Source organism: Carlito syrichta, unplaced genomic scaffold, assembly GCF_000164805.1.
Source record: "Carlito syrichta isolate Samal-C Ts95f unplaced genomic scaffold, Tarsius_syrichta-2.0.1 Scaffold124146, whole genome shotgun sequence".
Taxonomy (NCBI): domain Eukaryota; kingdom Metazoa; phylum Chordata; class Mammalia; order Primates; family Tarsiidae; genus Carlito; species Carlito syrichta.
Window position 1 is genome coordinate 166,084 of NW_007068242.1, and position 23,683 is coordinate 189,766.

A 23,683-nucleotide genomic window follows, 5' to 3' on the forward strand; every position below is an offset into this window, starting at 1 on the left:
GAGTCCAAATCAGGGTATAAGAGGGAAAAGAGAGAGGAGAAGGAGGGGAAAAAAGGGAAAAGAGGGGAAAGGTAAAATCAAAAGAAAAATAGAAAAAGAAAAAAGAAAGAAAACACACACACACACACACAAAAACAGAGAAAGACCTATCATAGAAACAAAGAACGGAGTACCACATGTTCTCACTCATAAGCAGACCCTGAACAGTTATAATACTACAAGAAAGGGATTGACAGTAGTGGGAAACTGCTGGGAGGGGGTGGCACACACCTCATCAATAAGGGTACCTTATCTCAAACCACCTGATGTGGGGACCAAAGTGAGGCTTATCTTACCCTGAATTGTACCCTACATCTTTAAGATAAAAAACCCACAAAAACAAAGAAAAATAAAAGAAGGAAAGAAAAGAAAAAACCAACCAACAAACAAACCAACCAAACGAGATAAACAGACAAACAAACCAATACCTCCATCAGCCTCCTTCTTGGTCAGTTCTGCTTTCTTTGTCCTTTGCCCAGCAGCTGGCTCAGGGTGGAGGGTGGATCATCTGGGGTTCTGCATCTGCCATTGCCCATTACCCGCCTGGGCTTGTTCACTGGGACAGTGCTCTCTGAGGTAGCAAAGTGCAGCCCCAAAGCAACACAGAGATCAGCGCCTGGTCTCAAGATGCAATTCTGCTCTTCTGCAGAGGCTGTCCTGGAGCACTTTTCTGCCCAGGTGTCAAGAGAGTCTGCTCAGTTTCTGCCGGAAGCTGTTGCTCCCTTCCCAGCAGTTACCAGTCTCTGAATCTTTGGACCTGGTGGCAAGACTCTGAAGCCTCACCCAGGCTTGGAGTGGACTCTCCCCTCTGCTTCTCTGGGAGTCTGCTTCAGGGTCTCTCCCTGCATTCCCTCCGCGGCCCTCACTGTCAGCGTTCAACGTGCTCCAGCAGATTTTCTTTGGGAAATCTCCCAAATTGTCTGCTTCTAGGTCTCCCACTCCAATTGCATGCGACTGTGTTTGGTCCAGTGTGGAGGTGGGGCATCTGTCTTTCGGGTGTCATGCACTTGGAATATCCTCTCTGGGCAAACCGTGGTGGATTTCGGGGGTGCAGAGATCACCCCTTGGTCTCAGGATGCAGGCAGCTCAGAATTAGGAAAGATAAAGCAGGTCTCTGCCCAGCTCCAGGACAGAGGAAATGGCAGCAGTCTTCTCTTTGTTTTTTTCCTCTGGCAGGGGCTCAGCTCCAGATTTCTTCCCCACGCTTTCTCCATGGTCCCATGCCTGGCCTGCTGCTGCAGGTGCCAACTGATCTCATCTGCTTTTTCCTGAGAAATGCCCAGGGGATGGTGGATCTTTCTGGGCACAGTGGGTGCCGAATTTGAGCAGCAGCAAATTGTAGCCATTTCTGCAGGAGGCCCCAGGTGCTTGATCCCATGTCTCCCCTCAGTTGGACATTCGCTCACCCATTTGCACATGCAAACAGAGGCAGATTAGTTTTTTGTGCACTCACCCATGCAGGGATTCTCACACTCTGACCAGATCTGATACCATCTTGCCCCCAATCCCACATTCATTTTTAATTTTGTATATTCTATGGGTTTTGACAAATGTATAATGGCATGTATCCAACATTGCCATATCACACAAGTTAGTTTTACTGTTCTAAAATATCTTTCATGCTCTGCTCATTCATTCCTCCTTCTCTGCTAACCCCTTGTAACTACATATCCTTTAAGTGTCTCCATAGTTTTATTTTTGCCAAATGTCATACAGTTAGAATCATATAGCTTGTAGTTTTTTTATATTGTCTTCATTCACTTAGTAATATGCATTTAAGTTTCCTCTGTGCCTTTTCAAGGCTTGACAGCATACTTTTTTTAGTACTGAATAATATATCATTGTCTGGATGTACACAGTTTATTTATTCATTCACCTACCAAAGAACATCTTGAATGCTTCCAAGTTTTGGCAATTATGAATAAAACTGCTATAAACATTCATGTGCAGGTTTATATGTGACCATAAGTTTTAAGCACATTTGGGTAAATACCAAGAAGCATGATCGCTGAATCATATGGTAAGACTAATTTTAGTTTTGTAGGAAACTTCCAAACTATCTTCTAAAGTGGCTGTACCATTATGTATTCCCATCAGCAATGAATGAGAATTTCTGTTGTTCTGCATCCTGGCCAGCATTTGGTGGTGTTAGTGTTTTGAATTTTGACCACTCTAATAGGTGTATAGAAGTATCTTGTTTTAATTACCTGATGACATATGATGCTGAACATCTTTCCATAAGTTTATTTTTTATTTGAACATCTTTAGTGAGTTGTCTGCTCAGATCTTTTGTTCATTTTTAAGTCAGGTTGTTTGTTTTCTTATTGTTGTCTGTGTATTCTTGTTGTTCTTTGTATGTCTTAGATAATAGTCCTTTATTAGATATGTTTTTGGCAAATATTTTTTTAAAATTAATTAATTCTTTTGTCTTTGGCAAATATTTTATACCAGTTTGGGCTCATCTTCTTCTCTTGACAGTGTCTTTTGCAGAACAGAGTTTTAAATTTTAGTGAAGTCCAGCTTATCAATTATTTATTTCATAGTTTGTGTTTTTGGTGTTGTGTCTGAAAAGTTATTATCCCAAGGTCACCTAGATTTTTTCCCAAGTTATCCTCCATAAGTTTTATATTTTTGCATTTTATATTAAGTTACATGATCCATTTTGAGTTAATTTTTGCGAAGGGTGTAAGGTCTATGACTAGGTTCATTTTTCTTCAATTTGGGTATACAGTTGTCCCATCACCATTTGTTAAAAAGACCATGTTTGCACCATTGTATTCCATTTTTGTCTAAGTTTAGTTGATTATATTCATGTAGGTCTATTTCTGGGTTCTCTATTCTGTTCCATTAATCTGTTTGTTTGTTCTTTTACCAATGCCATATGCTCTTTATTGCTATAGAATTATATCAAGTCTTGAAGGCATTTATCATCATTCTTCTACCTTTGTTCTTCTTCATCAATATTATATTGACTATTTAAAATTTTTTGTCCATCCTGTAACCTTTAAAATAAGTTTATTGGTAGCTACAAAATAACTTTCAGGGATTTTGATTGGGATTTTGTTGTATTTATAGATCAAGTTGAGAAGAACTGACATATTGACAATATTATCTTACTATATGAACATGGAATATTTATTTAGTTCTTTGATATCATTCATCAGTTTTATAGTTTTCCTTATATAGCTCTTGTACACATTTTGTTAGATATCTATTTAAGTTTTTTATTTTTGAGGGTGCCAAAGTAAATGGTATTATGTTTTTGGTATCAACTTCCATTTGTGCATTGCTGATATATAAGAAAGTGATTTATTTTGTTATATTGACGATGTACCCTGGAATCTTGCTGTAATCACTTATTAGTTTCAGGGTTTTGTTTGTCAATTTATTTAGATTTTCTACATAGACAATCATGTTGTCTGTGAACAAAGAGAGTTTTATTTCTTCCTTCCTGATCAGTGTGCCTTGTAATCCCTTTTCTTGTTTTTCTTATTTTATTTCATTATCTAGGACTTCTTGTATGATGTTGAAAATAAGAAGTGCAAGGGAAAATCCTTGCCCTGTTCCTGATATTAGTGGAAAAGCTTCTAGTTGTTCATTTTTAAGTATGATAGCTGCAGATTTCTTGTCGATATTCTTTATTAAGTTGAAGAAGTTCCTTTCTATTCTGAGTTTGCTGAAACTTTTAAAAATCATAAATAGAACATTGGATTTTGTCAAATGATTTTTCTACATTTATTGATATGGTCATGCAGTTTCCCTTTTTTAGCCTTTTGATGTGATAGATTCCATTGATTAATTTTTGAAATGTTGAAACAGACTCACATACCTATAATAAGACCATTTGATCATGGTACATAATTCATTTATACATTGGTAGATTAAATCTGCTAATACTTTGTTGATAATCTTTGCAACTATGTTCATGAGAAATACTGGTTTGTACTTATTTTTCCTTGTTATGTCTTGGATTGGAATTAGGGTAGTGTCTTGGTTTTGGAATTAGGGGAATGCTGGTCTTATAAAATGAATGAGAATGTATTATTTCTGCTTTTACCTTCTGGAAACGATTGTAGGAAATTGGCATAATTTCTTCCATAAATGTCTAAGAGAATTCACCTATGGACCCGTTTGGCCTGATGCTTTCTATTTTAGAAGGTTATTAATTACTGACACAATTTCTTTAATAGTTATAGTTCTATTCAGATTGTCTATTTAATAGTTATTTTTCTATTCAGATGTGTCAGTTTTAGCAGATGTGTCTTTCAACGATTTGGTCAATTTTATTATCAAATTTATGGGAAGATTTGTTCATAGTATTTCTCAAAAAATTTTTTTAATGTCCATGGAATCTGTAATGTTATTCTCTCTTTCATTTCTGATATTAGTAAAGTGTGTCTTCTCTCTTTTTCTTAGCCTGGTGAGAGGCTTATTAATTTTTTTTGACATTTTTAAGCAACTAGTTTTTTGTTTCTTGATGTTTTAAAAATTGATTTTCTGTCTTCAATTTATTTATTTCTTCTTTAGTTTTATTATTGCTTTTCTTCTTACTTTGGATTTAACTTGCTCCTCTGCTGAGATGGAAGTTTAGGTTATTGATTTTAGATCTTTCTTCTCTTTTAGTATATGCATTCAAAGCTATTCATTTCCCTAAAAGCACTGCTTTTTGATATATTCCATACACTTCATTAACTTTTACTTTCATTTTCATATATTTCAAAATATTTTCAATCTCTTTTGAGATTTCTTCTTTGAAATCATGTGTTATTTAAAAGTGTATCATTTAATCTCCAAGTGTTTGGGAATTTTCCAGATATCATTCTGTTATTTATTTTTAGTTTAATTTCATTGTAGTCTGAGAGCAGACATTGTATGATTTCTATTATTTTAACAAACATGGTGATTCTAATAATAATAATACAAAATAATTTACATTTATTTTGAATTAGTAGTTTACCCATACTTGTCTTTACCTGTAGGCTCAGGGAAGTTTTGTTGGTGATCTTATTTGGCGTTCTGTAATCCCACGTCAAGTAAAGAATTCAAATCCTGCAAAGATCTTTAGATAACTAAGGACTGAGTATTATGCTTGTTTCTGGAAGAATCAGAGATAAACCTTGTGTTTCCCCGAGGCAGAGTCTCTAACTCATCTTGGATTTGCAGTACTTACCAAAATGCCTTACACATAGTTATCACACTGCAAATATTTCTACTGAAGTGGATGAGGTATTAAGCCTTATTATGCTGCCTAACTAGACCCACTTTTTAAAATAAGGGAACGATATGACCAGAAAGAAACATTTGTGGCATAACCTTAGCTGTGCTACAAACTCTTCCTTCTCACAGATGACAGTGCTTGTCTTTTGACTGCTATGTTCCTGTTTCCTATTATGCGTTAAAAATAAAAGAGTATTTTTATTCTTTCATGTGAATAATATTCTAGTCAGGTGACCTGCTTTGTATGCTTCCCATACATGATTAAGGATTACCTTAGAGTTTGTGTCTTCCAAGCTGTGATCTCTCATTGGGAGTACAAAGTGTATTTTGGACAAATCAATACAAAGGTGAACAAGACTCAGTCTCTGAGTGGAAATATACCTACTTTCTACTTTGAGAGAGAAACTTTCTCACAAACTGTTCAAGTGTGTAAATACAAGAGAAGTCAGAGTAAAAGAGGAGCTAGGGAAAAGGTTTAGGGAATGGATAAGAGTTAGCCTTGAGTTCCAAATGGGAACATGATGGCTATTGTGTAAGTTTTAAAATTCTCTTCCTGGTGGGAACTGGTGGTAGAGAATGTTATTGAGGTTGAATCATGCACAGATTTAAAGCTAGATATTCTTCTTATGTTTGAAAAAATTGGTGATGCTGTAGGAGCATATTCTTTAGCATGAATTTTCTGCTGAGACAAAGCAGTCTAACTGAGGGAATTAACTTTGAGAGCATAGGAAATAACAAACAAGGAAGTTCCTTTATTTGATTTTGTTGTTTACATAAAAAAGAAACTTTTATCTGTATAGATTTTCATTCATGATAAATGCCTTCTATTGTTAAACATTTGGGAATGATTCTAATATAGAGTCAAAAAAAGTTTAAATATATTGCAATTGGTAGCGCATGCCTGTAGTTCTGGCTACTCGGAAGGCTGAGGCGGAAGGATCGCCGGAGCCCAGCAGGTCGAGGCTGCGGTGGGTGGGAGCGGCCACTGCACTCCACTCTGGGCGACAGAGTGAGACTCCAACTCAAAAAAAAAAAACCAAAAAAAAAAAAAAAAAAATATATATATATATATATTGCAATTGTATGCTATAGCCATTAAAACTTTTTTACCTTAACTAATTGTGGATATTTTTGCATAGAAGTTGCTCTTTATTGTATTTCTGTGTGGTAATTATCCCCATACTTGAGGAGCCACAGTTTTGTTATTCTTCTTTGTAGGAAGTTCTAATATAGCTCATCCTTACTCCATTAAAAAGTGTTATTAGGTGTTGTGGGTAAAGGGTTAAGTCACTTCCCCTTCTTCATGAAAATTTTGACCCTTGGTCAACTGTCCTCCTTTTCCCCCTGGGAACTGATAAATGAAATATGTCATTTATCTTTCTAGGCAATATTAACATTACTTATGTTAAAAAGGATTCCTCATCAGTAAATTATATCTGGACTGTGAAAAGCTTTTAATAACCTATAAGTGATTTGATGAGGATACCATAACTTAGGAATTCCTTGAATGATGAAACTCTTAGCCCATCTTGCGAGTCTCTAAAACCTATGCTTTGGTGTTGAATTGAACTAGGGGAGTATTCAACTGGCTGTTAAAAGCTAGATCCCCAAATGTGATCAACACAGTCTGTTGAAAAGACAAAGCTAGATCCCCAAATGTGACCAACACAGTCTGTTGAAAAGACAAAGCTTGAGTTGAATTTACTGGTTACCACAGTAACGGAGAATGCTACCATGCAAAACTTTCACAGTGTTGCCGAGCAGGAGTGATAAGGACAGAATTTATGGGGAAATGAAAGTTTGATTTAAGATGTGTTTTTTTAAAAAAGAGAGGGGTTAGGAGAGCAGACTTTATTAAGATTGGATAAGTTTCAAGAATACAATAGTCCAGGATTGGTGGAAACAGCAAGGTGAGGATTTTGAAGCAAAGGATTCAAAGACTCTCAAGGCACAGGCTGTCTGCTGATACTTTGCACTAAAGAGTAATGTGTCTTTGTGAATACCCTGTAATTATAAATCATTTGCCTCAGCCTTCCAAGTAGCTGGAACTACAGGCATGTAAAAAAAAAAATCAAATCATTTATCTGAGTAGGAGAGTCCTGGAAAAACAAAGTCATGCTAAGGGAGACAGAGGACTAGACAAAATCATGTTAATATAGACAGCAAGATGTGGTTTCTGTTCTTTGTCTAGGCTGAGTGGGAATGGTGGAGTTAGAGGATTTCAGTTCTCAAGGTTTATGAGTCAAGACAGCTCCAGTACCTGCCAACTGAGTCTCATTTTCTCACTTTTGTGTTGTCCCCTGGGGGAGACAGGGTACAAGGAGCATATCTCTGTGAACTGCTACACAGACTGCTATGAGGTCAACTCTTATGAAAGAGGATACCTAATCCGTTCCTCTGTGCCTTTCTGAGTCTACTAATTATAAGCATGGTCTGTGAAAGTCTTGTGAGTCTGAATATTTAGTTGCTCAGTATTGTATTGCAGACACAAATATAGACTTTACAATCAAATGCCTGGTGCGCATTTTTCCAGAAGATGCTAGTTTTCACTATGATTTATTTATGTTGAGGTCATTTGGCCTGTAAAAATCAGTTAACTCCTCAGTTAATAATCTCCAGTTATATTCACATTTGTACATGGGATTATACTGAGTTATGAATGGCCTTACTCAAAAGCTTTTGTTTGAGCTTTTATAGGTGTTGCAGTTGTCTTGGCCATGGTAAATAAAGAGGTCTAGATCACAGGAACCTGTGCAACAATTATTTTATCGTAATTACAAATGCTTAGATTAGTTTAATTTTATCCTCAACATACTGCTACTAGAATTTTAAAACCAACTGTACTTCTTGTCTTCAACACTGAAATCTAACGATTAAGTATGAAAAGAGCATATTTATTTAATGACAGTCTCACCTATGATGACAAAGTAATCATTTTTAGGAAATATACAATCTCCATGTACATATCTCCTGCCAGTGTATATGATAAAAATATCACTTGGACTGATTACTAGCCTAATTGTTACATTTCTGCTCTTTAGTGCTATTAATGACTATGTGTTTATAATGACTTCTGAGATGTGTTGGTATATTCAGAAATATACAGGGATGACTATTGTAGTCCATTTTGTGTAGCTATAACAGAATACTTGAGACCAGGACATTTGTAATGAAAAGAGGTTAATTTGGCTCACAGTTCTGCAGGCTGGGAAGTTCAAGAGCATGGGTGTGGCTTCTGATGATAATTTTCAGGCTGCATCATAACATAGTAGAAAATGTCAAAGGAGAAGCAGATTCCTGTGAAGAGACGAAACCCAAGGGGCATCTTGGCTTTATAGCAAACTATTCTCACAATAATTAATCCATTCCCATGAGAACTAATCCAGCCTCACTAGAGCAAAAACTCACTGCCTATCATGGGAATGGCACCAAGCCACTCATGAGAGATCCAACCCCATGCCCAAACACCTCCCACCAGGCCCCACATCCCAACACTACCACATTGGGGATCAAATTTCAACATTAGTTTTGAGGGGACAAACCATATTCAAACTACAGAAATAGCTTAGGAAGGATTTATTTTTCTCTCAATGTCATTCTTTACATGCAGAAAATCCCATACTTGATTTCATTCATCCATTTACCCCCAAAATATGTAAATCGAGCTACTTCTTTATTCTAAGTAATGGGGATCCAGCAGTGAACAAGCACACGAATCCTCCTCTATCTTCATTGACCTGTTAAAAATTGCACCAGACATTTGTTAAAAAACAGCAAGGAAGACTACTCAAAACTACTGCAATAGTGGAGAGAAATAATTGCAATAGAGAAGAGAGATTGAACTCAACTTTGCTGAAACACATGGTGAGAATACTGGGCAATGTGATTTGGTTATCTGTGTTCAATAATTTGTGTTTCTCCCCTTTTACAGAGACTGGGAAGTAGGGGTACTCTCTTTCTTAATGATTATATTCCAAAAGGATAACCCCCACATCCTTGAAAAATATATTCCTGGGTTGTGAAACTGGCAGGAGGCTGAGAAAAGATTTATATCTTAAAGGGACAGAGACATAATTTACAATGAAAAGTTTTCTAAAGTAAATGCTCTGAGAAGAAGGAAGTCAGGGGCCTAGACTTAGGAAGAAGCCTGTTTAATGTTTAATCAAATTAAGGCCATTTGGTCAGAGTTTATGTTCTGGTAGGGGAAAAATAGACAATAAGGATATATAATTCTAGGTAGTGGTGTGTTCTACAAATAGAAGCAATGCAGGGAAAATAGTATATAGATAATGACTAGGGTGATCAGGAATTGAACCATGTAAGAAAGCATATAGTGGGCTAAATGTAGTTGTTAGGTTAGGATTTCTTGTTAGTTGCAAAGAAAAAAGACTCAAGTGACCTCAGGTGATCTAAGATTTAATATAAGGACAGACATTTTTCAGAACCTAGAAAAAAGTATAATGGTACTTTAGAACCTAACGTATGGCTCTGGACCAAAGTGACTTTGGGGACTTTGGCCCAAGGCACAGCCAATTTCTCATATTAGGGGAGTGAGCCTGAAAGTAGGGATTGAACCAAAGTGTAGGGAAGGGAGGAAAGAGAATATAAACACGGAACTACTCTTTGGCCACCTTCTTTATATGTTTTACAGTCTGGCTTTGGCATTGTCTTCTTCAGTATCTTTTTATTATAGCCTTAACGTTCATATTATTATTAAAATTGTTGAAAAATGGCCACTTCTAGAAAATTATTTTGGAGAACATGACTTTTTACCCTGCTTTTCTTACTATTTTCTTAGAGTTTGCAGATCTTTACTTGAGTGTTCCACCATTAATGTGATTCACTTAGTTCTGTCTATATGCTCTTCTATCTTCTCTCTTCTGATTTAATTTCTTGCTGTGCTGGTTAATTTTATGTCTCAACGTGACTGGATCATGGAATGCCCAGATTAAGCATTATTTTTGAGTGTGTCTTTGAGGTGTTTCTAGCATTTGAATCAATACGTTTGGTAGATTGCTCTCCCCAGTGTGGGTCGACATTATCCAATCTTTTGAGGACCTGAATAGAACAAGAGATAGGAAGGAGCAATTTCTTTCCTTTTTTGTTTTACTACTTGATATAGGACATCTCACTGCATCTTCTCTTGTCCTTGGACTGGGATTTACACCATTGGTCTGGTTCTTAGGCATTTAGACTTGAACTAAATTTCACCTCTAACTTTCCTGACTCTCTAGCTTGCACAAGGCTGATTGTGGGACTTCTTAGCTTCCATAATCATTTGAACCAATTCCTTATAATAAATCTCTCTCTTTCTCAATCTCTCTCTCTGTATCTATATGCAATTACCCCCCTCTTATCCATGGGGGGAAGGTGCGTTGCAAGATCCCTAGTAGATGCCCGAAACTTCTGATAGTCCTGAAACCTATATATATTATGCTTTTCCTATATATACATACCTATAATAAAATTTACAAATTAGGCACAGTAAGATATTAACAATAACTAATAATTAAATAGAACAATTGTAACAATACACTGTAATAAAAGCTAAGTGAATGTGCTCTTTTTCTTTCTCCCTCTCTCTCAAAATGTCTCATTGTACTGTATTCACTTTTGATAATACAAGATGATACAATGCCTACATGATGAGATGAAGTGAGGTAAATGGCTTAGGCATTGTGATGTAATGTTAGGCTTCTACTGGCCTTCTGATAATATGTTAGAAGGAATATCATCTGCTTTGGGTGGTCCTGATGTATTTGAATTATCATGATCACTACTCTTGTACTTTGGAGCCATTAAGTAAATAAGGGTTACTTGAACACTGGCACTGTGCCATGACAGTCGATCTTATAACCAAGACAGCTACTAAGTGACTAATGGGCAGGCAGTGTATACACTGTGGAGGTAGCGGGCAAAGTGATGACTCATGTCCTAGTCAAAACAGAGAGGACAGTGAGAGATTTCATCACACTGCATAGAACAGCATGCAATTTAAAACTTATTAAGGTTTATTTTTGGATTTTTCCACTTAATATTTTTGCACCTTGGTTGACCATGGGTAATCAAAACTGTGGAAGGCAAAACTGTGAAGGCTGGGGGGAGGGGGAGACTACTATATAACAATCTGTCTATCTAATCTCTGTGTCTCTATCATGTCCTATTGTCTTGTTTTTTTGGAGAACTCTGACAAATACACTTAGTTTCTCTTTTCTTTTTCTTTATCTTTACTTACATGATCCTTCATGGTCATGTCGTCTTTCTCTGCTTCAATTCTCATTGCCTGTTACCTCATTTCTCCAGTAGTCCATGGACCAATTATTCATGCTACAAAATGAGAGTTTAACCCATTTGACAATTGGGATAGTTAGGGGAAAACTCTCTGAAGAGGTAATATTTAAAGCCCAGACCTGAAAGATGCATAGGAATTCACAAAGCAAAAAGAGTAGTTGGTGGGTAGGGAGATTGTTTAAATGTTTGGAGACTCCTCATGTGATAAAGACTAATAGATTTTGAAGAGAGGAAAGAAATCCCCTACAGAGAGCAGACGACAGAGATGTACAGGGTGAGGGAGAGAGGCAGGCAGGACAAGTTGTGTTAGGGAGTTTGGATTTTGTTCTAATGGCAGCAAGACGTTACTGAAAAAGTCTTTCAATCATCTCCCAGCTTGGTTTGCTTGTACATATAACATAATGTTTGAAAACTAAATCAAGACTTTAGGCAATATACCTCTTTGTAGGGTGCCTGTTTTGATCAGGTTTTATATTCACTCTAGATCCAATGGATATTAAAGAGAAAGTCTTTTCCACAGTAAGAAGCACTTAAAAAGCTAGTACATTGTGGATATTGCTAAAAATAAAGGCCTATTCTCTATCCCTATCTGTCTGTCTATCATCTATCTATCTATCTATCTATCTATCTATCTATCTATCTATCTATCTATGCCACTGTATTTCAATAAGAATATCAATTATCTAAGACAGGTGTTATGTACAAGTTATTTAAATTCAGGTCCTCTACTGAAGGATACTAGCTAATGCATGGAGTAATTAGGATTATTTCCCTATGGAGCTGTTGGTAGCAGGAGTTAGAGAAAGTGAGTTCTGAATAGGAAAGAGGAAATAGAATTGGTTATCTGGGTTACAGGTTCAGATAACAAATGTAGTTTGCAATTCTTTCAGTCTTTAAATTGCACTCTACAAAAGGAAATGGACTATGTAATCATTCATGTATAAAATCTATTTAGAATAAAAGCCCGATGTGTATGAAATAGAGCTTATTATTGTTTTGTGGCTTCTATTCAGTAGCCTGATGTGGTACTACCCACGAAGATTAAACAACTATTAATTATTGATTACATTATCAGGGCTAGAAGAGTGAGAAATTATTATGAGAAATTTATGTATTGGTTAGAAAATATGTATTGGTTATTGTATTCATTCTTTAATGTATTCTTTTTAAAATAAATATTTGAATACCTACTGTGTGTCTGAGAGTGCTAGAGAGTGTACTAGGAATGAAACAATGAATAAAACATGGCACAGTTACAAAGAGACAAAAGCCATGGAGAAAATATACATTGGCCTTTGAAGTTATATAATGAAATGACCTGATCAAAACTGGAAAAAGGATGTTCCTTGAGGAAACGATGACTGAGCTGAGATCTAAAATGAGAATAGAACCAACTAGGACCTTTCCTAGTTGGGACAGGGGCACGAGAAAGTTGTAGAACATTCAATTTGGAAAGAATAGCAACTGCATAGTCCCTGTATTTGAGAGAGCATGGCATATTCAAAAATTGAAAGTTGAAGAATAAGCAGAAAAGTGTTGAGGGATGAAGCTAGAGTGGTAATGCAAGTCTATGTAAAACAAAAAGATTTTAGAACACAGTTTTAAATTCGCAGAGATTTTGAACAGGTAACTCTTTTATAGTGTTCAGAACAAATTGAATGTGTTTAAACAAATGCCTTGACACTTAGGAAACACTTGTAGATATAAGAGAGAGATGCTAGTAGCATGGTTCAAGGTGGTGGTGGTGGAGATGGAGAGAAGTAGACAAATATGAGAGATAATTAGGAGTTAAAAATATGTATTCATAAAAATTATCCCTATAAATGTAAGAAATCAAATTAAATCTGAATCAGAACAAGCTCCTTGATCTAATTATCAGTTTACAGAGCAGAGGGATCAGAGGGGACAGAAGACTATATAAAGTGTCTCTATGATAATGTAATCATCAGAATCCAGATTTAGGAAATTCTTCAGGACAACTTGGTTTCTTCAACAAATAAGTTTGATCTTCAAAAGAAAGAGTGCTGGGCATGGTGGCTTATGCCTGTAATTCCAGCACTTTGGGAGGCTGAGAGGATTGCTTGAATCTAGGAATCCAAGACCAGCCCAGGCAACATAGCAGAACTTTGTATCTACAAAACAAACAAACAAACAAAAATAGCCAGGTGTGGTGGTATACTTGAAATTCCAGCTACTCAGAAGGCTGAAACTGGAGGATCACTTGAGCCCAGGAGGTTGAGGCTGTGGTGAACCGTGATCGTGCCTGTGCATTCTAGCCTGGGTAACAGAGTGAGATCCTGACTCTAAAAAAATAAATAAATAAATAAAAAAGAGATAAAATGTAGATCAAGAAAGACGTATTAACAAAACACAAGGTATTTTGGTTTTGATTCTAAAAAACTAACTGGAGAGAGAGAGGATGGGGGATGGGAGAATTGGATATTTGATGATTTTAGGAAATCTTAGGATTTATCAGGTGTGATAGTGGTTAACGGGTTTATTGAATAAAAAATATGTTGTCTTTTAGAGATAAATACTGAAATATTTATGGGCAAAATCATACATTTTGGATTTGCTTCAAAATAATCCAGTGGGGCCAGGGGATTTGCTGTTGAAGGAGACATAGAGAAAGAAGGGTGGCCATGGGTTAATGATTACTCTAGCTGATTTATGGGTGAATGGGGAGTTATTGTACTGTGTCATCTGTTTTTTGTGTATGTTTGAGCTTTTTTATAATTAAGTATTGCTTTAAAAATTAATAGCATTTTAAGAAAGGTTGAGTGGGAGAGATGTCAGAGAAAGGACACTTCTTGTATACAAATTTCCTTAATCAGGTAGCTGATGTTAGGAGAGTGAGTGGGTGTATTTTTTTAATGAGGGGACATGAGATGTTTAAATATTTATGGGAAGGATATAGTAGAAGGAGGAATGATTGGAATTTTGAGTAGGGAAGGTTTGAAATATAGTAAATGAGTGAATTAATAAGAAAAATAGTAAAATTGCTAGATAGGCCATAGCTTTGGTTTTTTTTTTTTTTTTTTTTGAATTGGAGTCTCACTCTGTCGCCCAGACTGGAGTGCAATGGCCGCTCCCGGCCACCACAGCCTCAACCTGCTGGGCTCCGGCGATCCTTCCGCCTCAGCCTTCCAAGTAGCTGGAACTACAGGCGCGCGCTACCACGCCCGGCTAATTTCTTGATTTATTGTAGAGATGAGGTCTCGCCAAGTTGCCCAGGCGGGTCTTGAACCCACGGGCTAGGCAATCTACTCACCTAGGCCTCCCAAAGCGCGGGATTACAGGCTGAGCCACCGAGCCCGGCTAGGCCATTGCTTTGTTAAACTCTGGTCTCCATGAGCTATGGCCACCATGTTTCCTAGCTTTGGCCCCTTCCCCTACTTTGGGGAGGTGGATCTTCTTTCTCTCCCTCCCTAGTTTACTTTCTTTTTTTGTGTGTGAGAAAGCAAGATTTGAGAAGATAGAAAAGCTCCCACAGTGGGAAGGGACCTGAAGGGGTTGCCCGCACTAGTTTGCTTTCTAAATAAACTTTGCTTGAAAACTTAAAAAAAAAATTGCTAGATAATTGAAAGATGCATTGAGGTTGATGACAATGAATTTATAGTGGAACCAATCTGCCCTACTGAATGAGCATTTTAAAATACAGACATGAAAAAAGCTGTTAATTAGGCCAGAACTTGAATTTTGATAATGGATATAATGAAGAGGCAGAGACATGAAGGAATTTAGGGTGTTGGTATTTTTGAAATTACAGGGCCATATGAGAAAGTAGAGAACGAAGATACTGAAAAATAAGGTCCTCTGTATAAACAATTGAATTGTTGAGCACCAACAATGAATTTCCCTCTCAAACATGTTTTAAGCATAACATTTCTTTCTACTGATAAATAATAATTCACTTTGTGTCTTAATATTTATGACAAAGAATAGAAATTTGAGATATTTGGGGAAAGGTAGATCTATCGTTGAATTAGAGGTTTGGTAAGATTGAACTATTATTGCAGGTGGTATAATTGGGCAACTGAACTTGTCAGAGAAGAAGGTATGGTCAGATAGCAGGATGCTTCCATTTAAGATATCAGAGCTGGAGAAAGTTACAGAATGTGACAAATTTCAGATTATGACCTTAAGAGTGGGTGTCAGAGGAGAAGTGGAAAGGTTGTTGGAGATGAATTGCTAAAGAAACTCAAAGTCCACATTATTAGAAGAGTCATTCACATGGATATTACCTAGGGTGATGTTAAAATTTTAGATGAGGCCAGGCACATACTGACTCATACCTGTAATGACTCATACCTGTAATGCCAGCATTTTGGGAAGCTGAGGCTGGAGGATTGCTTGAATTCTGGAGTTTGAGACCAGCCTAGGCGTACCTAACCCTGAATTGTACTCCACATCTTTAAAAATAAAAAAAATTAGGTGAAATTGACTTTGAGAAATATCTGCAAGATATATGATATAATAACTTTTGAATATCTGTTCTCATGGAGTATTCATTGGCATGAATCCATGCAGGGCACAATAGCAACGCATTTCTGAATGTAACACACAGATGACACCTAACAATTGTACATCAGATCTTACTTTACATACCATATCTTACCTATTTGAGATAATGTCTTCTTAAAATGGACCCTCTGTACCAACTGGATATCTATACTGTCCCAGTCCTGTCATACATGTATGAAATTCTGTGCTCATATATACGTCATATGCACTTTTCCTTCATTTGTATCTGTTAGCTTTTTTCCCCTTACACTCAAACCACTCTAACACTTTATGAATAATAACAACAATCATTTCTTCAACTCATGAAGCTGTGGTTCAATTGGGTGGTTCTGCTCATTTGGGCTGGTCTTGGTTTATCTCAACCAAGTTCACTTACGTATCTGTGGTCTGCTACTGAGTTGGCTGAGGCCTTACTTGTCCACACTGGCTAAAATATATGATTCCAAGGGTTGCTCCTGTGGTCTCTCATCCTCCAAAAGCCTAGTCAGTGTCGTCCATGTGGCAGCTTTGGTGGTTTCCAAGACCATGAGTAGAGGTGTGCGAGGTCTTTTGAGATCTAAGTTTGGAACTGGCACAACATCATTTATACCACATTCTGTTGGTCAAAGCAAGTTATAAGGCCAGTCTGGATTCAGCGGATGAGAAATAGACTTTGACTCTTGATAGAAGGAGCTGCTTGTCACATCACATAGAGCTCTGGAATGCAAAGAAGGAAATAGGCCCAGCTATGGTTTTTAAACACTACCATAACATTCTTTGTTGTGAAGATGCAAAATGTAGGCAGAAAACCATGTAACTGGATATTTTAAGTTTGTATTCCTGTTCTGTTGCCCCCACTTAATTGTCATGTGTCCTTGGACAAGAAAGTTATTTGAGTATCCCTTTTCTATTTATAAACCAAGGGATGGAAGCAGATTGGAATGAATATTGGCTGAACTATCTTCCTACTATTATCAGTGATGATCAAATGAAATAATTATTTGTATTTGAGATGATTTTATCATTGAAAGATATTATTTTTATCCTGGTAACATATCCGGTCTCTTTAATGTGGTGATTCACAAAAATAACTTGAAGAGTTAATAGCATGGAGATGTCTCCTGGATGTTGTTCCTTATGCACCTTATGCTAAGGGGCTTGTCAAGTAAGAAAACTGACTAGAAAGGTGGAAGACTGATGACTGAAAGTTCTCCATTAACCCTCATGTGTTCTATTATGCATTTGATATGTTTGACATTCTCTTCCACCAGTGGAACCCTGGGGATTTGTGTACTAAGAGCTCAGAGGTTGGGATATAGGCAGAAAGCCACGGGAGTGCAGAGAAAGGCACAGAAAAATTGGAAAGTTTGAAGTGAATGAAGCAGAAAAATCAATGAACAAATAAGACTACTGAAAAGTACAGAATAAAAAAATGTTATAAAAAGGGTAGAAGTACAGAAAAAGGGCTTTTTTTTTTTTTTGAGGACCAGCCTCTGAAAGTACCCAGTATTATATGAGTGAAATTAGAATTGCTAGCAAGCAATTATGTGCAATTTGTGGTCTAATCCAAAGACTATGAGAGTGAATCACAAAATAAGGAAACTCTCTTATTTTAGATACAATGTTGAATATGACTCTCTCTCTAAATATCATATGATGAGTAAGAAATCATTAATCTGAATCATGTACTCTGTCGAAATGTTAATCTAACTCTCCAGCTGTGATTATTATATTTTCCATAAAATTTTTTGATGTTTAAATATGTCATACTTATAATTCCACCAGTATTAAGTGGACAATGCAAAGAATTTTTACAAAGTAGTTAGTAGCCATGTGGAAACACAATATTACTATAACCCCAAAGCTTCCTCATACCCTTCATAATCACAACTCTTCCCCCAACAAAGAGAGCCACTGTCCTTACTTCTAACTCCATAGAGTAGTTCTACCTGTTTTTGAACTTTTTAGAAATGGGATCATACAGTGTATACTCTTTTGTGTCTAGTATCTTTTGCTCAACATGATTTTTTAAAATGCTTGTCATTGAGTATAGTTCTAATCTGTTCATATTTGAATAGTATTACACTGGGTGAATGTACTGTAATTTATTTATCCATTCTACTAAAGATGGACATTTGGATTGTTCTAAGTTTTAGGCATTCCAGCACATTTTTAAATCAAGGCATTTCATTCTGAGTTTTGATTATAATGATTGCATTACGTTATCTTTGATACAAAAAACAATGGAGAATGAGACTTTCCACATACAGCCAACTGATGTATATGTGTGTCATTCATTTTGAATAACAATTTCTGATTTGATAAGTAGGTGAAGGTAATATTGTGGAATATTCATAGGTGAATCTTGAGGTTTGTGTTTGGGAGCAAAAAGGAGTTTGGTTTGACTAGAGCACTATTGCTATGCAGAGGTGTAGTGGAAGATGACCTAGCAGTATAGACAGAGATGAGATTGTAGGCCTTGAAGACTTGCAGAAGAAATCGTCTTTAAATTAATGTCCATAATGAACCCTTGGAGGATATACTCAATGCCATCTTTTAGGAAGATGAATATTACAGTGATTATGTAGGATGGATTGGGGTGAGGACAGGAAGGCTGCACAGTTGTGGGAAATGCACACAGAATCGAAAGGACTAGGTCTAAGTGATAATTCCATTCCTTGCTAGCTGAGACTTTGGATGATTCATTCAATTTGTCTGAGCTTCGGTGTCCTCATATGAACAATGAAGTTAGGGAATACTCTTATTGTGAAAATGAAGTGGTCCATGCTAGAGAACTCAGATTGTAGAGAGTTCCAGGTCCTCCACAGGTCACTATTTTGCATCATTGCTGCATCTGAATAGGGAGAAGGGGAGGCTAGGTATTTAATTTCATTCCTTCACATGTAGAGAATGCCCATGTTTAAGCCACCATTGCAGGTACTAATGTGCTTAGGTGAATTACACTTTATGTTCTAGGTATGATGAGTTTCAGAAAGAACAAAGATTCTGGAGTCAGACTGCCTGTATTTGAATCTGTGATTCTTCTACTAGCTGTGTGAACTTAGTCAAATTACTTAATTTTTCTGGACTATTTTTAAATTATATTGACTACACAGGATTGTTTTGAAGATTAAATTAGTTAATACAGTAAAAACACTAGAACACTACCTGGCATGTAATAAATCTTCAATATTATTCTCAATATTATTATTGCCTTGTCTGTCTTTTTTCAAGGAGCAATTCTTGATCTGGCTTTCTGGTTGCTTATCTGCATAGAGGTGTGAGACAGGTTTATTGAAATCTTTGCTCCATCCTCCTATCCCTGTAACTCTATGACCCAGGCTACCCACATTAGGATTTCACAGAGTGAGCTTAGCCCTCATCCATGCCCTGTGTATTTGAATATGGTTACAGTGCCCTGTCCCAGTCTCCTTTATTCCAGTTCCTTTCCTATTTCTGAATAAAGTAGTCTTGAATTCTTTTTTTGGTAGTCCTGTGATGAGCATATCTGATGTATCTCTTACACATGTGGCCTGGCCAGTGGAGAGGCTCAGGAGAATTTCTCTTCCATACTCACTGCTGTAATATATTACTACAACTCCATGTGATATTGATTATTTTTGTTTTCTACAAACTCAGTTAAATCATACTGAGTTTGTTATTAACCAAAACCTCCAAATTCACCCCTGCATTTGCTTGTTTTTGCAAGAGTTTATTCTCTTACTCACTGAATTTTTGACTGCTTCACATATTACTGTATGCCAGCTTTGGAATTTGATATCAGGTATACTCCTCAAGAAGTTTAGACTTTCCTGGGATGTCATGAGGCAAACAGATTTGCAATAAAGTATGATAGTGATAGCTGCTGTAATAGAGATGTGCAAACAGTGTATGATAACACAATGGCAGGACACCTAATTCTCACAGTGTGGGAAAGGGTGAGAGTCTGATGAAGAAGATGGCAGAGCAGGGAGAAGATGTCATGGAAGTACACACAAAGGAGAGAGACTGTAAGTAAGATCCCAGCCACCAAGAGAGTGGAAGGACAAAACCTTTTAAACAGAGGGAATACCTTATAAAAAAAAGACATGGGCATTCTGGGAACAACACCTAGCTATGCTTGGCAGCAGCATAGAGAATGTATGGAGAAATTGGTGGGAGAGATGCTGACCAGGTAGGCAGGTACCAGATCCTGATGGGCTTTGATGTCATAGTGAGGAATTAGTATTTAATAATATAGGTAATTAGCTCACATGAAGGGATTTTCAGATTAAAAAGGGATATGAGTAGATAGATGTACATTTAAAGAGTAAAAGGGGTGGTAGCCTGTATAGTATGATCTGTGAATCAGAGGAAGCAAGAATAGAGGTAGCGTGGCTAATGGAGAGACTATTTCTGTCATGTAAGGAAAAACAAAACAAAACAAAACATGACATCATGACCAAGGCAAGGCCGTACTATGGAAAAGAAGGAAGATTTTTGAGATATTTATTAAGTAGGTATATTTTGAGTACTTAAGCACTTTGGGCAGTGAGAGCCTCAGAATTTGGTGATCAGCTGTGTATGGCAGGACAGGGGTAAGTTGAAGCTCAGTCCTAAGTCTGAGTGACTGGGTGGATGGTGATACCATCCACAAGATGTAAGATAAAGAGCTGACTTGCGAGAAGTGAAGGATTCCTTTTAGGACTTATTGACTTTTGGATACCTATGGGACATGTAAGTGGAAAAATACAGCAGGCATTTGGCTTATGCACTGAGAACTTAAAAGAGTGCCTTGTGCTGAGAGATGGACCTGGAATCATTCATATATACATAGAAGATGGTTGAAAATGAATATGCAATAGGTCAACCAGAAGAGGGCTGAGGGCAATCATGATGGGGATCCTAACCAGAAATGGAAACATGGAGCAGGATAGCCCTAGAAAATGATTTTGAGAGAATGTCAGCTGAGGAGTTGGCTAAAAACCAGGAGAAAGTGGTGTCATAGAACCAATGGCAGAGAGAGTTTACAAAAAACTTTTAAAAAACTAATCTTTCATTACTTTCTAAACTTACAAAATATTTTGTGATATGTAAGTCATGTTAGACTATGAGGGGGACCCAACCCAGAATTATCTTTTGGAGAGCGGGTCTCTTGTGATATACTCAGAATTTGTTCCTCTTGATCAAATGGGCAACCAAAGTTTTTGTGTGAAAGTTTTGAGAAGGTTGCATCATGATTTGTGGAAGTAATGTCCTGAATTGTGGCAAACAGGTGACTGATTCTTCCACTATGACAATGCACCTATCCACACTGCTCTGAGTGTTCAGCAGTTTTTGATCAAAAACTGTTGGCCCCTATGCCTCATCCTCCTTATTTACCTGATCTCACGGAGTGACAATTTTTTGGTTCCCTGGTGAAAAAAGTCCTTAAAGAGAAATGCTTTGCTGATGTGTAAGAGGTGAAACCAAAAACGGCAGGCGTACTAAAAGCTATCAAAATTGACGAGTTCAACAACCATTTTGAGCAGTGGAAAAAGCATTTCGATACGTGTATTGCATCAAATGGGGAGCACTTTGAAGGTGACTGAAGTTTAAAGATGTAAGAATAAACACAAAAGTTTTCTATAAATATTTTCCATTTTTGGATCCCCCCTCATTCTTTTTATATATTAGAAAATGTGGCTTAAATAAGTGGGGTCCAGAGCAGGTGCCTGCCAAAATAGGCTACCTCCCCTTAGAGAAATCATATAGAGATCAGAGATGTGTGTCTTCCCACCATTCTAGTAATGGGCCTAATTCTAGTAAGGCCTGAATTTCACATAGTAGTTGGGGCTTTTGGATGCTTTTTAGTTTGAATGGGATGAAGATTTCCTGTTTTTCTTTCTTTTTGTTTCTAGAGAAAAGAATTCAGGTAGAAATAACTTTTCTATGCAGTATTTAAACAGAAGTCCCAGTGTTCCTATAAAAGTTTGAGCTAACTAGAAAACAGTACCTACAGCAATGTTGTTTTTATCTTTTACATTGAACTCTGAGTTTTTCATGCATTTCGATTATGGGTTTCTTTAGAAAAGAAGCAAGGTATATTTATCTTAATGTCCCCAGGCTCATCTTAGAGCCTGGCATATAGTAGTGCTCAGTACATGTTTATTTTTGTCTTTCTTTTTCATGATTACACAGATTCATTACTTCTAAGTTTTCCTGAATCTTCTTATCTTTCAGCATCTCGTGACTCTGAATTATGCCAATTTGTCCTCTGAATTTTATTAATTCTACTCTTTTTAACTACCTAAAGTTCAATATCTTTCCCCACCCTCAAGTACTCAAGCAAAATAAGAATTTATTGTTAGGCTGCCTATGCCACAGTATTTGAGGGTTGCAATTGAAATTGAGGTAGGCCTAAGGCAATCAAAGTTGAGATGGAAAATTGGCAAGGTGACCCTGCTACTCTTTTACATCTTTGGGGACTCTTTTTTCTACTTCTCTTTTTCTCTTTCTTTTAAAATTTTATTTTGAAAAATTTGAAGCACATACTATCATGTAGCATATAGTGTAACCACTCAAATGCATTCTTAGCCTTTTCAGCCTTAACTATCAAGAACTTTACTTGCTGTAATTAGAGTTTCATTAATGCCACAACCATTCTTCTACAACAACAAGTTTCTCCATGTTGGTCAGAATTAAGCTCAGAGCAAGTTATATTAGATTCCTTGTCTACTTCCAGGAGATGGAATCAGCAGTAAGGAAGGTATGGACTCAGTTTGACTTATAGATGATGATAGGATGAAAGGCTTTCCAGATCACTGCTGTATCTTTCCTCCCTATTTTGTGATCTGCATCAGGAATCCACTTATTTACCTCCTCAGGTGGCCTATTATATGCTTCCAAAAAAGTAACTACGGGAGCTGCATTGATTTAAGAAAGCCTGTGCTATACTTTGATTTGGATAATACTTTATTTGTTGTTTTTAGCTACTCAGCAAACTATGAATTTTCTGTTCCCTTTTGGTATTCTTTTTTATGACTCTTGCTAGAGGATACTAGAACTTAGTAGGTTATGTATCCATTCTAGGTTCAGCTCTGTTCACGTTTCAGAGCTCTAGAAACATGTTGTTTCTCATGGCTGTGGCCGGAGGTAGTTGGACCAACATGATGTTTGCTCATTCTCCCCATATGCACAGGAGTGTTTCCTGTTTGCTTGGCTGTAAGATTGGGCTTCCTTTTTTCCCCAAAAGTTTTGCTGTTTGTAGTATTATAAGGCAAGAAATAAAAAGAAACATTTTATAGTAGAGGAAGAGTTTTATAGGAAGAAGAGACAGAAGACTGGAATTCAACACCTTTATTTCTACACTCTGTATTTTGCATTGGAGCAATTTTCATCTTTGGTTATTCAGTCTTTCTCTGTCATTTATATTCCACATATGAAAATAAATTGCATATTTCTTAACCAGTGAAAAACTTTTATCTAGTCATTCACAAATATCTTATTGCTGGGTGGAAAGGAATCTGCACTTTTAAAAAAAGTTTACCATTTTGGCTTCTTTTGTTTACTTAAAGCCAGAGCTATGTTATATGTATGTTATAAACGTAGTATATACATGGGTGATCAATCTTATGCAGGTGAGTTATTGTATTATATTCCCAACATTTTCTTT

The 23,683-nt window shown here is 36.7% G+C and overlaps 1 protein-coding gene across 1 annotated transcript in view; it reads left to right on the top strand.

Moving 5' to 3' along the window:
- KCNH5 (potassium voltage-gated channel subfamily H member 5) overlaps positions 1-23,683 on the top strand; it is a gene marked incomplete at its 3' end in the record, with an annotated part of 114,804 nt that overhangs the window by 90,559 nt on the left and 562 nt on the right. The window lies entirely within an intron of this gene.